The sequence below is a fragment of the Narcine bancroftii genome, chromosome 4 (assembly GCF_036971445.1).
Source record: "Narcine bancroftii isolate sNarBan1 chromosome 4, sNarBan1.hap1, whole genome shotgun sequence".
NCBI classification, from domain to species: Eukaryota; Metazoa; Chordata; class Chondrichthyes; order Torpediniformes; family Narcinidae; genus Narcine; species Narcine bancroftii.
The window spans coordinates 304,254,819-304,269,278 of record NC_091472.1 but is presented as its reverse complement, the minus strand read 5'-3'; the positions used below and the strand labels follow the sequence as shown (position 1 = coordinate 304,269,278).

Below are 14,460 nucleotides of genomic sequence, written 5' to 3'. Positions count from 1 at the left end.
GTTCATAGTGGTTACTTGGAAAACCGACTCCTGCCTGAGCATTACTCGCTGGAATGCAGAAGTGGAAAGCTGTGTTCCCTTGGAGAAAATTATTTACAACTTAAGGAAAAAGTATAACACTTTTTTGAAAATTTGGCAACCATACTTAAATTCCATAGGAGCGCAGTTATAGTGTGGACCCTTGCACCTCGCCACCCTACCTTCCCCAATTGGTGGGTGGGGGTGGGGGAGGGTTCCATTGCATCCCAACCAGGAAAAGTCAAGAGAAGAAAGCAGCCTGAGCACTGGCCACTGTGTCAAACCCATAAAACTCTAATATATGTCTTACAACTTTGTTATGAGTGTCTTGAATGTTGTGAGTTACTGTGGTTAGTTGTGTTAAATGTGGGGGTTGGGGAGGGAGATGAAAAGAACTCTGCAGAAAACTGTACAAAATGAATACTTATTAATTGTAGCCAATGTAAATTGACACTGATAATGTTGACCACTGTTTGAGTTTAAGTTTGAAAAATCAGAAATAAAATATTCCAATAAAAAGATGAGGACAAATATCTTCCTAGGTAGTCCCACAGAATCAAACATGACTTGATTCCACTCTAGTTTTGTGGGTAACTAATATGGAAACTGCAAACCCTTCCTCAGATGGGGCAGGAGGTAACTGATGCAATTTGTGGGATGATTAAGTAGGGAAGCTGTGTACTTTTGCTGCATGTACATGAGATTCTCAAAGCCATCCTGAATGTCCCTTCTCCACTTTGAACAATCATGGACCAGATGTTTCTTTAGGAAGGTTTTAGGAACATAGTTAGATTTTTTTCCTCTGCATGATGTGACAAATTATAGATATATTTTGAGGAGATGAATTGGGGGCAGGTTTTTTTTAGAGTAGGTCACATACAAACACTTTAAAACCGATCTTATTTAAAGTACTTGAGTTCTGCTCATGCTAGACAGGCTGGCACCAAGAGGCTTTGCAAAAGCTATGGAGAGTGTCCAAGAGACTTCACTAATGGATTGTTGTTTACAAAAAAGCCACAGATGAAATAACTCGTCGGAGCCACAGGTTGCCTGGAGTGGAACTTGCTGTGCTGGGGGGTCATGTGGTTTTGCAAGCAGAGAGAGAGAAAGAGAAAGAGAACTCAGTTCTGCAGTTCTACAGTCAGCAGCAGCAGCTGGGACTGGAACAGGACAAGCTGGCAAGGTTGTGGATAAACCCCATTTGGAAGACGGGTTGTGACTGCTTTGTTCAGTCTGGTCAAAGCCCTTGTGGTTCATGCAAGAGGAGAGGACTGGTTGCCTAATATTTCACTTAAAAAAAGGAACTCTGTGGTGACCTGAAAGAAAGAAGCTATCATCTGGAAAACCCTGATGGGGCAAGTTTCTTCAGCAAGACACCGAAGTGGCTGGTTACAAGGAATCAGTTGTGGGTATCCAGTAAACAACATATCTCTCTCTGAAAACCAACAAGAACCTTCCTGAGTAGTTACCATTTATCTTTCAAGCACAAAAGCCTGGTGAATTTCATAAATGCTAAATTCTGTGCACAATACAAGAATTACCTGAAACCAGTAAACTTGGAGGAATGAGAAGTGAGATTGTACTGTGAATCAAAGAACTTTTCTAAAATTACACACACATTACATACACATGCACTTAGAATTAGAAGGGGGTTAAGTTAGGTTAGTTAAGTTAATAGTGATGAATTAAAGTGTGATTCTGTTTTCATGTTTCAAGATAATTGAAAGCAACTTTTGTTTAAGTAACCATTTGTCTTGGTGAATATCTATTGCTGCTGGGTTTATGGGTCCTCTGGGCTCACAACAATGGGAATCTTGAAATAGAGAGTCTGTTAGAGAGAGAAATCTATAATCAGGCATGCAAACAAGAGTCCTGTCCAACATAGCCCACTGAGTGCATCTAACACCTTAATGCTGCAGATGTTGGCCTGAGGAAGGACAGTCATATTGCTTGGTTCTCCTAATAGAGACTTTGGAGGACTTTTCAAGTGCCAGTAGGCTTCTGATGCAGATATTCTAGGTCTGAGAAGCATAAAAATGGAGAGGAATCAGTGTTGTCTTATAAACCATGATGTTTATGGAGAAACACATACTGGAATTTTGAGTAAACAAAGAAAGGTTGGAGTGGCTCAGGAGGACAGGCAGCATTCTTGGAGAGAAATGGACAGTCAATATTTCAGGTTTATCAAGACCGGGGTAGGAAGGGGAGAAAGCAAGCATGAAAATGACGTCTGAGGATGGGCCACCAGATCATGGATAAATCAGATGGGGTATGTGCAGTAGGGAGGGTCTCCTCTCCTACCTGCCTCCTCATTCTACCACTCCTTCCTTCATTCGCCTATGTTTTACTCTCTCCCCAGCCTGTGTGGTCATTTATTATTTAAGAGATACTTCTTAACACAAACAACAGCAATATCAGAATTCCCTCACACAACTGCCAAATGATGGGATAACCACTCTTCACCCTCCTCAATGGTAAATAAGGATGAACAATATATCCAGATAGCTCAGCAACAGGCTACAATTACAAGCGATAATGGGCAAAGAAAAACCATCCAAATCCCCGCTGTGACATTGATCCCACCTCTCCATTACTGATCATCTTTGTTCTTTTATTTGAACCATTTCAGGCAAATCAACATCCAGCCAATACAGTTAGTCAATGGGCATCCAGAAGCTTTACCTTTCTGCTAGTCTCATGGATGCCTTTGTCTGATCTACTATTTCCACAGAGTGACTCCAAATAGCTGCAGACAAGCTGCTGCAGTTGCTATAGTTTGCAGATAGCTATGGGGCACCATGGTTAGTGGAGCAGTTACTGCAAAGCCAGTACAGCACCAGTGACCCAGGTTCAAATCCATCCTCCCCGTGTCTGCATGGATTCCCTCTGGGTGCTCTGGTTTCCTCACAAATAGCAAAGATGTACAGAGTTTTAATTGGTCACACAGGTGTATTGGGCAGCACAGGTGGGAGGGACCTGATATTATGCTGTACATGTTAATTAAATAAATGTTTAAGAATGAGATAAGGGTGTCCACGAGCAGGAGCCAGGACAGTGGCAGAATGCCAGTCTGGTGAGATGATGAATGTGCTTTCCTGAGAAAATGACATGGTTCATCCCCAGCAGCAGCGAGACAGAGGAGTCTTTGATTTATGGGCTAAATAAGAGACGCAGAGATAGACATCCAGTGCTGCAGATAGATCATCAACTCAGTGAAAGATGCTCTTTTGTCTGTCTGAAACTTGTTAGTCTTCCAGCGCAGTGAGATGCAAGTCAAGGAGTGTTGCTAACTGGTAAATTCTAGTCTGCAGGAGTATGTGCAGAGGGATGCATTGAGGATTGGAGCAGCCAATCCAAAGGCTTTGTGGGAAGAGACTATAGGCCAGGATCCTTCTGCTACTAGGTATTGAGGGGCTGAGACTTGTGGGGAAGCCCCTCAAACAATTGAAGGGGGTGTAATCCCAGGGGGGCCAATCCTGGGGGGGGTGCACATTAATGGCAATGGTGCTATGTTGTATAGCTTAATGCAATGTGGTCACTGCCCAGTAATTAAATGTTTAAACAAATATGATACTAAGAATATGAAATGCTTTGCATTTTTGCTGTGAATAAAGTTTATTTTTGGAATGAAAAGCAGCTTCATTCTCCTTGAAGCAAGAGGTGCTGCTTCCCTCTCTAACCCGATTTCATACCTTACCTTTGGAGCCATCCATGTGGAGTTTGCACATTTTCCTTATGACAGTATGGGCTTCTCCCACATGATGTCCAGGTTGGTAGGTTGACTGTGTAAATGCTCCGTAGTGTATAGGGGACTGGTAGAATCTTGGGAAGTTGATGGTAGCATGAGGAGAATATGGAGAAAATTAATAGGGGAATAGAATTGCTCCAAGAGCCAACATTGACTCAATATGCTCAATTATCTCCTTCGACTATATATGCAAGGAACTATGAAGCCAGTGTAAGTTACTCCCGAGGCTAAGCACCTTGACAGGACCATTGTGATTCCCTTTAAAAGATCCTCCATACATTGTTTAGCTCTCATTGCATCAACTGCATTCACTGAACTACTGAGAGACTTGGTTGGCTGCTTGTGGAATGGGGGAACAATGAAAACTATTACATCATCCATCAGATGTTGCAAAATGCTCAATTACAAATGTGCAAACAGAATTAGCCTCCAATAGTGGAATTAATCCTCTCCAATCTTTGCACAAAGCCTTGTGCCACGATGATGCTGGACCCCTCCAACTTCTTTGACATTGCCTCTAGACTTTCTGCCAGATTAAGTGGGCAGCAAGTATTCCTCATGGATTCTCCTCATCTGATTTATTAAATTCTGCAGCAGGCCTCCTCTGCAATTCAAGATTTGAACGAGTTCATCGAATTTATTGCAACGTAATTTCTGGGTTCTTGGGTTATAATCTCTGCAGCTGGCCCACAAGGCTACGTGCCTCCATCTTAGCCATTAGAGATAAAAGACAAATTTTCACTCTTTTTTAAACACCTTCTGCACCAAGACCTACAGATTAGCACCAGTAATCCACGGAGTCTGCAGTTTCCAACATCAATCCTTCTTTCCTTTAAGAGGTGCAGGTCTGCTTTAAGCAGTGTTGGCTAGCTTTACCTGTTGCAAGCTTCTCATGCTATTGGACATGGTGAAACAAACACTCAGCCAATGAACAGGAAGGCTGCCTGGGTTCTACAATCATGGGAATGATGTGGCACCTGCATTTCCACTTTATGGATATGGATTAATCCTTCATTGTGGTTCACATGCCAGATTTCAGAAGTTAGCAAAGTTAGCTGCCCTTGGTTACTAACAGGTAAACTAAAATTAGAGTGAGTGTCAAATTAGAAAAGAAAATTCAGATTCTTCAATAAAATACAGGTTTGTTTAGTGCACAGTTTATTTCGAAAAACATCAACAATTGAGATCTGTGGTCCATGATACCAGACAAGGAGGTGAGTCAGGACTTGCTTTCAAATGTTGTCATTGTCAGGCTTGTTACTGGTCCATATCTAACTGTATCACACAGGTCATGTTCATGATATGACTGCTTTTCCTTCCTGTGGTAAGCTATTGTACTTGCAACATTCATCACGTCTGTCAGCAGGTTGGAATGTCATATGCACAGCACTTGAACCTGTGATCACAGAGGTGTGAAGTAAGCTCCATAACTCTGAGAACTGTAATAATATTAACAATCAAATATAGAAAAGAAACATTATTTTGATCTATTTAGTAATGTTTGGAAAATATACATTTTCAATCGCAATTTTACAGCAACTTTTTCTGCATTCTGTGAACAGAGGATTTGAATGCTAAGGTTGTTCAGAACACTGTGGGTTAACTCAATACTAATTATCTGGTTAACCTTTGGAGCACTGATATTCTTACAGCTCTTCAAATGTACCAGGAATCAATGAAAAGGATAGCTTGCTTTAAATGTTAATGTAATGCCCTTATTTTGATGCAGGATTAGGAAACCTTCATGTATCGTATACTCCTCAGAATGCAATTAATGCTACTTCAATGCAAAAAAATGAATACACACTTTTAAAGAATTTATATGATACTCCAAGCTGTAATCGTTCTTTCTACATAGAAAATGTATAATGAATTCTTACACTGAAATTGGAAAAGATGAGGACTGAACCATGAAGCCACTCAGTGCCTTTTGCAATGTCTGATTTTTTTTCTATAAATTCTAACTTCTTGGTTTGTGGTATTATATTTACCCTTAATCAAAAATTAAAATCTTTAAAACAAATCTATTACATGCAACAACTGACATGTGAAAATATCAACAGTTTTAATATCACCCAATTAAAATAGGCTTTGTTCCATTACTATGAGTAATTACATCCATCTTTCCTGAGTGAGTGTGCAGTAAGGGTGTTCATTGTATGACTGTCCCTGAATGTTAAAGGTCGTATGTCAGTTTTATGGGAGTAGAGTAGGCTATGTCTAATGAACTGCTGTTACAATATGTTTTGAATATGAATACATTAATTTTTTAAATGTCTTTCAAATATCCTCATGCATCAGCCTTTTTAACACTGATAATTTGACAGAGGACCCTAGTTCTATCTGAGTGAGCTCATGGGTGCTTACTGCACACCTGCGCCTATCCATGCATTAAACTTTGATCATAAGGCTCTGCGCAAATGAACTGTCAGATCATTACTGCATTTGATGCAATATAATCTGTCTGGAAATTAGCATCACCCATCCACACAGGAATTTCACGGCACATAGGCCAATGCAGTGTTTGAATATGCATTTGTGGAAGATTCATATCCATTCCTAATCTCCAGAGAGTACAAGTTGAGAGCAGATTTGTGAATTAGCATGTCGAGTGGGAAGGACCCCTTCACTTCAGCTGCTGCATCTGCCGTTCTCTCTTGTTCATTATAGCTGCATTTCATCAGCTTGATGATGTCCACATGTCAATCGAGTGTGAGGATGTTGCACACAAAAGAGCCTCAGGGAAAACTACTTCACTAGCTAATCAACTGATTATCATACCTCAAATGGGCCGCGGTACGCTGCGTGGAAATAAAGGCTAGCAAGAGTAAAAACTGGAGAACATCTACACATTAAAAGAATACGCTAGCAGAAATGAAAGGCAGTGATAGCAAAGAGAGGCTCTATTCACTTCACAGACCTTCTGCCTTATGTTGCATCAAAAGTGCCGAACACACAGATGCACTATTTAACAATGCTCTCATTGAATGTGCGCAAGGTTGCTGAGCTAAGCCCGGAAGAATAAAGGGGAGCAGGTCCCTCGTGATAGGCAAAAGCTGAACATCGATGCCAGCTTCCATCTGTCATGATAGCCTATCTCTGAACCTTCAATCTGTCAGAAGCTTGCTGCCTTACTGAAGGATCCAGGAGATTTGGTGCACTAAACACATTTGACAACAGCATTATCACTGCAAGGAGCCAGGCAAAATGCCATCAATGTGTTAATTGAAGCTAGATGTGTAAACTGTCACTTCTCATCTTTTTTAACACCACCAATGCCATATATAATGCACATAATTTCTGCATGTTATGCACACAGAATTATGTCATGGGTCGTGGTGTGCATTTCCCTTGATTTTTAAAAGGTATGCATTTTACTGGTGCTGTATTGCACATCTCTTAAAAAGATTAATTTTTTATTTTACATTATAGAGTTTGATCCAAAATGTCAATGTACGAGTTTTAACTTCAAATTTACTTCTTTAAAATGCAGTGACTATATTGATTTCAGCCTGCACATTTTATAAGATGCAAAGATAGTTCAAGCACCCTCTTCAATGCTCACAGTTAAGTCTCTGTTGACGTGTCATATACATAAGCAGAATGCACAACATGCCTGCCCCCATTAACTATGGGGGCAGTGTTCCGACTCTCACTTTGAAGTTAGGAGTTTTGATGTTCAAGTACCTCTCCAACCACTTCAGCAGCAAGATCACAGTTGACATTCCAGTGCAGTAATGTTGGAGTGCAGCAATATTCAGCATGTTGTATTTCAAATAAGAGATTAAGCTAAGGCTCCCTGCTCATTACCCCTTGGTACTATTTCAAAAAATGAACAGGGGAATTAACCCCTCTGCCCTAGCCTATATTTATTCCTAAATCCACATTTCTTGAATGCATCCTCTCCTTTATTCTTTTGTTTATATTTTCACTCTCCCATTCACTCATTTACCCCCATCGGAGGTAGCCACATCCCCCATCTTCCTTGCAGCTTAACAAACTTCTTTTCCTAGTTCTGGGTTATTAATTTGTTTAATAAAGGCAACAGGAACGACCCTTGAAATTTTAAGGTCTATGCACCTTACATCAGCAGTAGGGAAATTATTGGAGAGAAACATGAAAGTTTGCAGCCGCAGTGAATGTAGTCAAAGCCCAGAAATGCTGAAGGAACTCAGCTTGTCTTGCAGCATCCGGAGGAGGTAAAGATTTATAACTGACATTTTGGGCCTGAGCCCTTCTTCAAGGTATGAGCGAAAAAAATACAGGCGTCTAAATTAAAGACTAGGAAACGAAAGGGGGAGGAGTACAGACCAATGGACAAAATGTGTTGTTAATTGGATATGATAAGAGGAAAGGTGAGAATTGATTGTAAAAGGAAACAAGAGGGAAATAGGGAGAGAGAGAGAGGCAGAACTAAAGGATAGGGGAAGGGGGGGGGGGTGGAGGAGGGGTGTTTCTAACAAACCGGAGAAGTCGAATGTTAATGCTATCAGATTGGAGGATGCCCAGATGGAAGATAAGGTGTTGTTTCTCCAATTTCCAGGTGGTCTCCATCTGGCAGTGCACATATCAGCGAGAGAATTGGGAAGGGATTTGAAACGGGTGGCCACTGGGAGATCCATGCAATTGCGGCAGACAGAGCCGAGGTGCTCAATAAAGCATTCTCCCAGTCTGGGTCCAATCTTTCCGACGTAGACGAGACCACAACGGGAGCACTGGATGCAGTAGATGACCCCTGCAAATTCACATGTTGCTTCACTTGGAAGGACTATATGGAGCCCCCAATGGTAGTGAGGGAGGAGGTGTGGCATTTCCTGTGGTCACAGAGGTAGCTGCCAAGGGGGTGATTAGTGGGGAGGGAAGAACGGATAAAGGAGTCATGGATAAAGAGGGCAGAGAAGGGAATATGTGTCTTGTGGTGGGATAATGTAGTCGGTGGCAGAAATGACAGAAGATGCAGAGGTCAATGGGGTTGTAGGTGAGGACAAGGGGAATCCTGATTGTGTGTAGGGGTGGAGGAGGCAAGGGCAAATGTGCAGGCAGAGGAGGACATGCGGGTAACGACCACGTTGATGGTGGTGGAGGGGAAGCCACATTGTTTGAAGAAGGAGCACATCTCTAATGATTTGGCATGGAAGACCTCATCCTGGGAATAGATGCATTGGGGATGGAGGAATTGAGAGAAAGAAATTGAATCTTTACAGGGGACAGAGTGTGAAGTGGTTTAGTCAAGGTAGCTATGGGAGGTAGTGGATTTGTAGAAGATGTCTGTCTAGATTTGTCTCCCGAGATAGAGACAGAGAGATTGAAAAAAGAGAGTATTGCTTGAGATGGACCAAGTCAATTTAAGGTCAGGGTAGAAGTTGGCAGCAAAGTGGATAAAGTTGACGAGCTCACCATAGGTGCATGAGGCAGCACCAAAGTAGTCGTCAATGTACCGGAGGAAGAGTTGAGGGGCCTTGCCTGTGTAGGCTTGTAGCATGGATTGCTCCACATAACCAACAAAAAGGCAGGCATAGCTGAGGCCCTTGTGGGTAACCAATGGCTACCCCTTTGACCTGGAGAAAGTGGGCTGTCAAAAGAGGAATTATTGAGGGTGAAGAGAAGATTCTTAGGAATAGATTAAGATTCAACATTTAATTTATTGTCCCAGTAAGAAAACAGTGTCATATTACATGAAATTTCTTTTTGCCTGGTGCAAGGCAGACAGATGCGCCACTGGCAGGAACTACCTAAGTGCCTTTTACAGACTTACAGTCAGAGAGAGAGAGAGAAGCAAGAGAGAGTCCCCCAGAGTCACCGAGTGTCCGTCGATTCACCTCCAGCACTCCTGCAGCCACAGAGTCGGATCCAAATCATTGTCAATTCAAGCCCCCAAATCGGAACCTCCAACACAGAGACACTCCAGTGCCTTTGGCACCTCCTCGCATATTGGTTCCGAGGCCTGGTAACCAAATGCAGAGTTGATGGCATTCGACTGGGTGGCTCGACCCCATGGGAGCACTGCACCTCCACTCCCTTGCTCTCCACATGTCCGCACCAGCGCCGCCATCTTCATACATATATCTTCATACTTAATCCCTTTAAACATGGGCTTATTAGGGATAGTCTGCGTGATTGTGCAGTTGCTGTTCTGTCTCACAAACTTGATAGTTTTTTTGACAAAGCCAAGATGATTGGAGAGGGTCAGTCAGTGGCTATTGTTTACATGGACTTTAGTAAAGCATTTGATTAAGTCATGGCAACATGGTTCACAAGATTAAGTCACATGGAGATCGCAATGAGTTGGGCAAGTTGAATACAAAATTGACTTGTTTATAGAAGACTGAGGGTAGAGGAGGAGGGGAGTTTCTACAACTAGGGGCTGTGCAAACTTGCTTGTAGCAACTTACTCAGCAGTTTATCTGATGGTGGAAATTATTTAGCCTTGCGTTTTGTACTCATGAGCACCATCAATGAAGATAGAATTTTTCGAGGAACCTTCTCCTAAGATTAGGTGTAGCCGCACTGCAGTTTCAACCAAATCTGGTGGCCCTAGATTTGCTTAGATTGGAGAATTTATAACTTCATGAAATCCTAACATGAACTCTACATTCATTGTTGAAGCAGGTATATTCTTAGCTTGGTGGTAATGGCAGGTATTGCATTATAGTGCAAATCTGCAGTTGATTATGGGCCTGCCTCAGCACTTAAATCTTCACAAGGAAGCTGTGTGAGTTATTGGTATGAGATAGAATTTAACCATTATGTATGAAGTATTATTTTTGATGAAAACTAGAGTACCTGCATTTACATTTAATTGCTGATAGTGTAACAGAGTATATAGATATGTTTTTGCGAGATAAACTGGGAAAGGTTTGTTAGAGTAGGTCACATACAAACACTTTAAAACAAATCTTATTTAAAATACTGGAGCTTTGCCCCATGCTAGACATATCAGTTCCACAGCTTTTGCAAGAGCTTTGAAGAATGCTCAAGAGACTTCACTAATTGATTGTTGCTTACAAAAGGCAACAGATGAAAGATCTTGTAGGAGCCTCAGATTGTCTGGAAGAGAACTTGTTGTTCTAAGAAGGTCATGTGGTTTTGATAGCAGAGAGAGTCAAACAGGCTTTCTCTGAGAGAGCATGAGCGAGATCATTCTACAGTGTTACAGCCAGCAAGAGCAGCTGGGACTGGAACAGAACAAGCTAGCAAGTTTGTAGAAAGCCCCATTTTGGAAGACAGCCTGGTCAAAGTCCTTGTGGTTCATGAAAGAGGAGATGACTGGCTGTCTAATGTTGGAATAAGAGAAACAAAAAGGAACTCTGTGGTGACCTGAACAAAAGAGGCTATCATCTGGAGAACCCTGAAGGAGCAAGTTTCATCAGCAAGATGCTGAAGTGCCTGATTAAAAAGGAACAACAAATCTCTCTCTCTGAAAACTGACAAGAACCTTCCTGAACGGTAACCATTTACCTTTCAAGCACCAAAGCCTGGTGAACTTCATAAATGTTAAATTCTGCGCACAGTATAAGAATTGCCTTCAACCAGTGAACCTGGAGGAATGAAAAGTGAGATTGGACTATGAATCAAATAACTTTTCTGAACTTATACACACATTACATACACATGCGCTTAGAATTAGAAGGGAGTTAAGTTAGGTTAGTTTTGTGATAAGTTAAAGTGTGATTCTGTTTTCATGTTTAAAGATAATTAAAAGCAACTTTAGTCACCATTTGTCTTGGTGAATATCTATTGGTGCTGGGTTTATGGGTCCTCTGGGCTCATAACAATAGAGTTAATATAATGGCAGAGGAATTTGAAAATAGCTGAACAGCAGTAGCTCAGAATGTGAAAAATATTAAAGGTAATTGATCTTGAAACATTAACTCTACTTCTTTTTCCATATCTGTGAATGTTCACAATCTTTTTTCCCCAGGGTAGGTAAATCTAGAACTAAATGGTACAGGGGAGAAATTTAAGAGGGATCCACAGGGCAATTCTTTCACTTGGAGGGTGGTCCTTAACTGGAATGAGCATAAGAAATTGGAGAAACAGGCACAATTTTGGCATTTACAAGACATTTGGACACATTTATGGATAGGAAGATATGGACCAAATGCAGACAAATGGGAATTGCCCAGAATGCCAAACTTGGTCAGCCTGGATGAGTTGGAGTGAAGGGCCTGTTTCATGCTGCATGACTTCGACTGTCTGCTGTCTGACTCATTTAGTTTCAGTATTTTTTGTTTTTACTTTAAAAAATCTAAAGTATAGGTTTTATCTCAAATTATAGAATACACCTAAACAGTTAAACAGCTAGACAGTTAAACACCCATGTTGCACTGGTATATTCTATTTGGTCTTTCCACATATACAACTTTGTATGCTCTATTTGTTTCTACTTCTCATGCCAAAAGAGTGAAAAAAGATGTTTACCAAAACCCTCTTACAAGATACAAACGTTATACAGCCCTAGCAAGTAGTGTGTTTCAAAATATTTGATCTAATTAACATGATGACCAAATGGAACTGTGATTGCACACTCTACACTATGATTTCTGCACACTTTACCCAATGCAGAAGTATAATCTTTGGCTCACTGGTACCACCTCAACTGAATTAGAAGGTTGTTGGCTCAAATTCCATTTGAAAGACTCACATAATTAAGGCTTCTGGTGTAGTAATGAATTGTTTCAAGTATTTGTTTTTAAGATGAGTGTTGTAGAGGAAAGAATAGCGATGGCTATAACTTGTTAAGAGGAATGCAAATTGTGTTAATGTGGTAACAGGGAACTCAAAGACAGCCCCAAGAAAAAAGTAATGGAAATCTGTGAAGATAACCAAGTTTCAGGAACATCATTAATTATGTTATAGGGTGCACCTTTTGCTGTAATAGGAAATTGAATTGCCGTTAAGTAAGTTACAGTTATGACATGCATCTATTGTTGTAACAGAAACTTAGATTTATTGTTAGCCAAGTTAAACTGCAGTAACTAGATATGTGGAACTCCATTCAGTAATCGAAACAGTTAAATTAAGTTAATCAAGTTTCTGTAATCAGGTCTACTGAGAGTACAAAATCTGTACGAAAATCATGGCCAGGAGATCAGCTTTACTGGTCTCCTGATGTGCATCAGTTCTAATAAATCGTCTGTTGTTCCGAATACCAACTCCACAATAAACTATCCATTTCTTTTTTCAGGTGGATTAAAAAGATCTTTATACTATTTGGAGGAGGCTGGGATCTTTCTCTTAATAGACATGCCAACAGTCAATACCTAAAACAGATAACTTAGTCATCAACTTCGGTAAAAACACAATGCTGGAGAAACTCAGCAGGTCAAACACTGTCCTTTATAGAGCAAAGATAATGATACACAACCAATGCTTCAAGCCCAGCCCTTCACCGAGAATCCTTGCTAATATAAAGAACACTGTTTGACCTGCTGAGTTTCTCCAGCATTGTGTTTTTATGTCAACTACAGTGTCCACATTCTTTCGTGTTTCACTTCTTTTCATTAATTTCACTGTTGTTTAGTGCTACTTGGTTGCTATGTTATACAGGTAGATTTACTCCAAATGTGCTTTGCTGGCTATAAAGAGCCATGAAGGTCATGCAGATATGATAAAAGGTGCAAATCATTCAGTTTTAGTCAAAACAGAGCATGCTGTTGAAGTTGCAGCATGGAATAACTGGGCACAAAAAAAAGTAGAATTAATTGAACCGTAGGAAGTTGCAATTTTGTCAAAAGGTGAACGATTTATGGGACAGGAGACCAGTGGAGATAGTGAAGTGATTACCTGAACAAAATCATAGACTTCCTTAAATAAAATTCAAGATTCAGCAAAATTAGTATACATGGTACAGCAAATTACTCTTGAAAATAATTAATATGTTTGGTCATTCTTGGGATCTGTCTGCAAGAATAAAGAGTAGCCCTTGACAGATCACTCTTAAATCAAGATTCAGGTACTCAATTTTCTTATCCCTGGATTTAAGGGAAAAATAGGGCTTCCAGACATTTGAAAGAAGTGAGGGTTTTTATACAGAGATGTTATCAGTTGAATAATGAGGGGGGTGGGTGGGGGGTGGGGCAAAGCATTACTACTCCTGAACTTATCAAAGAATTCTCCAAATTCATGAAAAACTGAATGGGTGCAGCCTAAGATACTCAGCATTTTTACTTGTTCTACCTGAAAAGCTGTATGCTTTAATGCAGCCATTCTGACAAATGTGGAAATAAAGTAGCCTCGAAATGGAGCGCACTAATGAGATTCAACAAGTGTGCACCTGTGCAGGGAATCGACTTCTGGATGTCAAGTTTCCTTTATCATACAATGCCGCTAACAAGGTTACATTTTAAAAAAAATGTCCGTCAGGACTTACCATGACAACGCCATCATCCATGTGCCAGCAAAACTCCGTAACAGAGACTCCTGTAGCAAATTTTTATCCCCACTAACCAAGTTGAAAATGATAATTGGCACTGATTATTCAATAGCAAACAACAGCTTGCATTTTTAAAAAAAAACTATTTCTCTCTTAGTAGCAATTCCAATGGTAGTTGTAATTTTTTTCCCCCCCCCCCACCGTTCCATTTGGGATGTTGATTAGCAAAGAGAGTAATATTCATGAGCTTTGTCAGTCATCAGTGTCTCTGCTCTTGATTGGCAGCAAACTGGGAGCACACTATTCGGCTTGTTCCTTT

General features: G+C 40.7%; 1 protein-coding gene across 3 annotated transcripts in view; it reads right to left on the bottom strand.

Annotated features, from left to right (window-relative positions):
- Positions 1-4,923: 4,923 nt before the first annotated feature.
- LOC138762198 (juxtaposed with another zinc finger protein 1-like) overlaps positions 4,924-14,460 on the bottom strand; it is a 163,372-nt gene continuing 153,835 nt past the window's right edge. For 2 of the 3 annotated variants that reach the window (XR_011356814.1, XR_011356815.1), the window contains one exon: positions 4,924-5,162. The gene's annotated coding sequence lies outside the window, so the exon portion shown is untranslated. Of the gene's footprint in view, positions 5,163-11,235; positions 11,305-14,460 lie in introns of those variants that run through there. The other variant, XR_011356813.1, reaches the window with a different exon arrangement.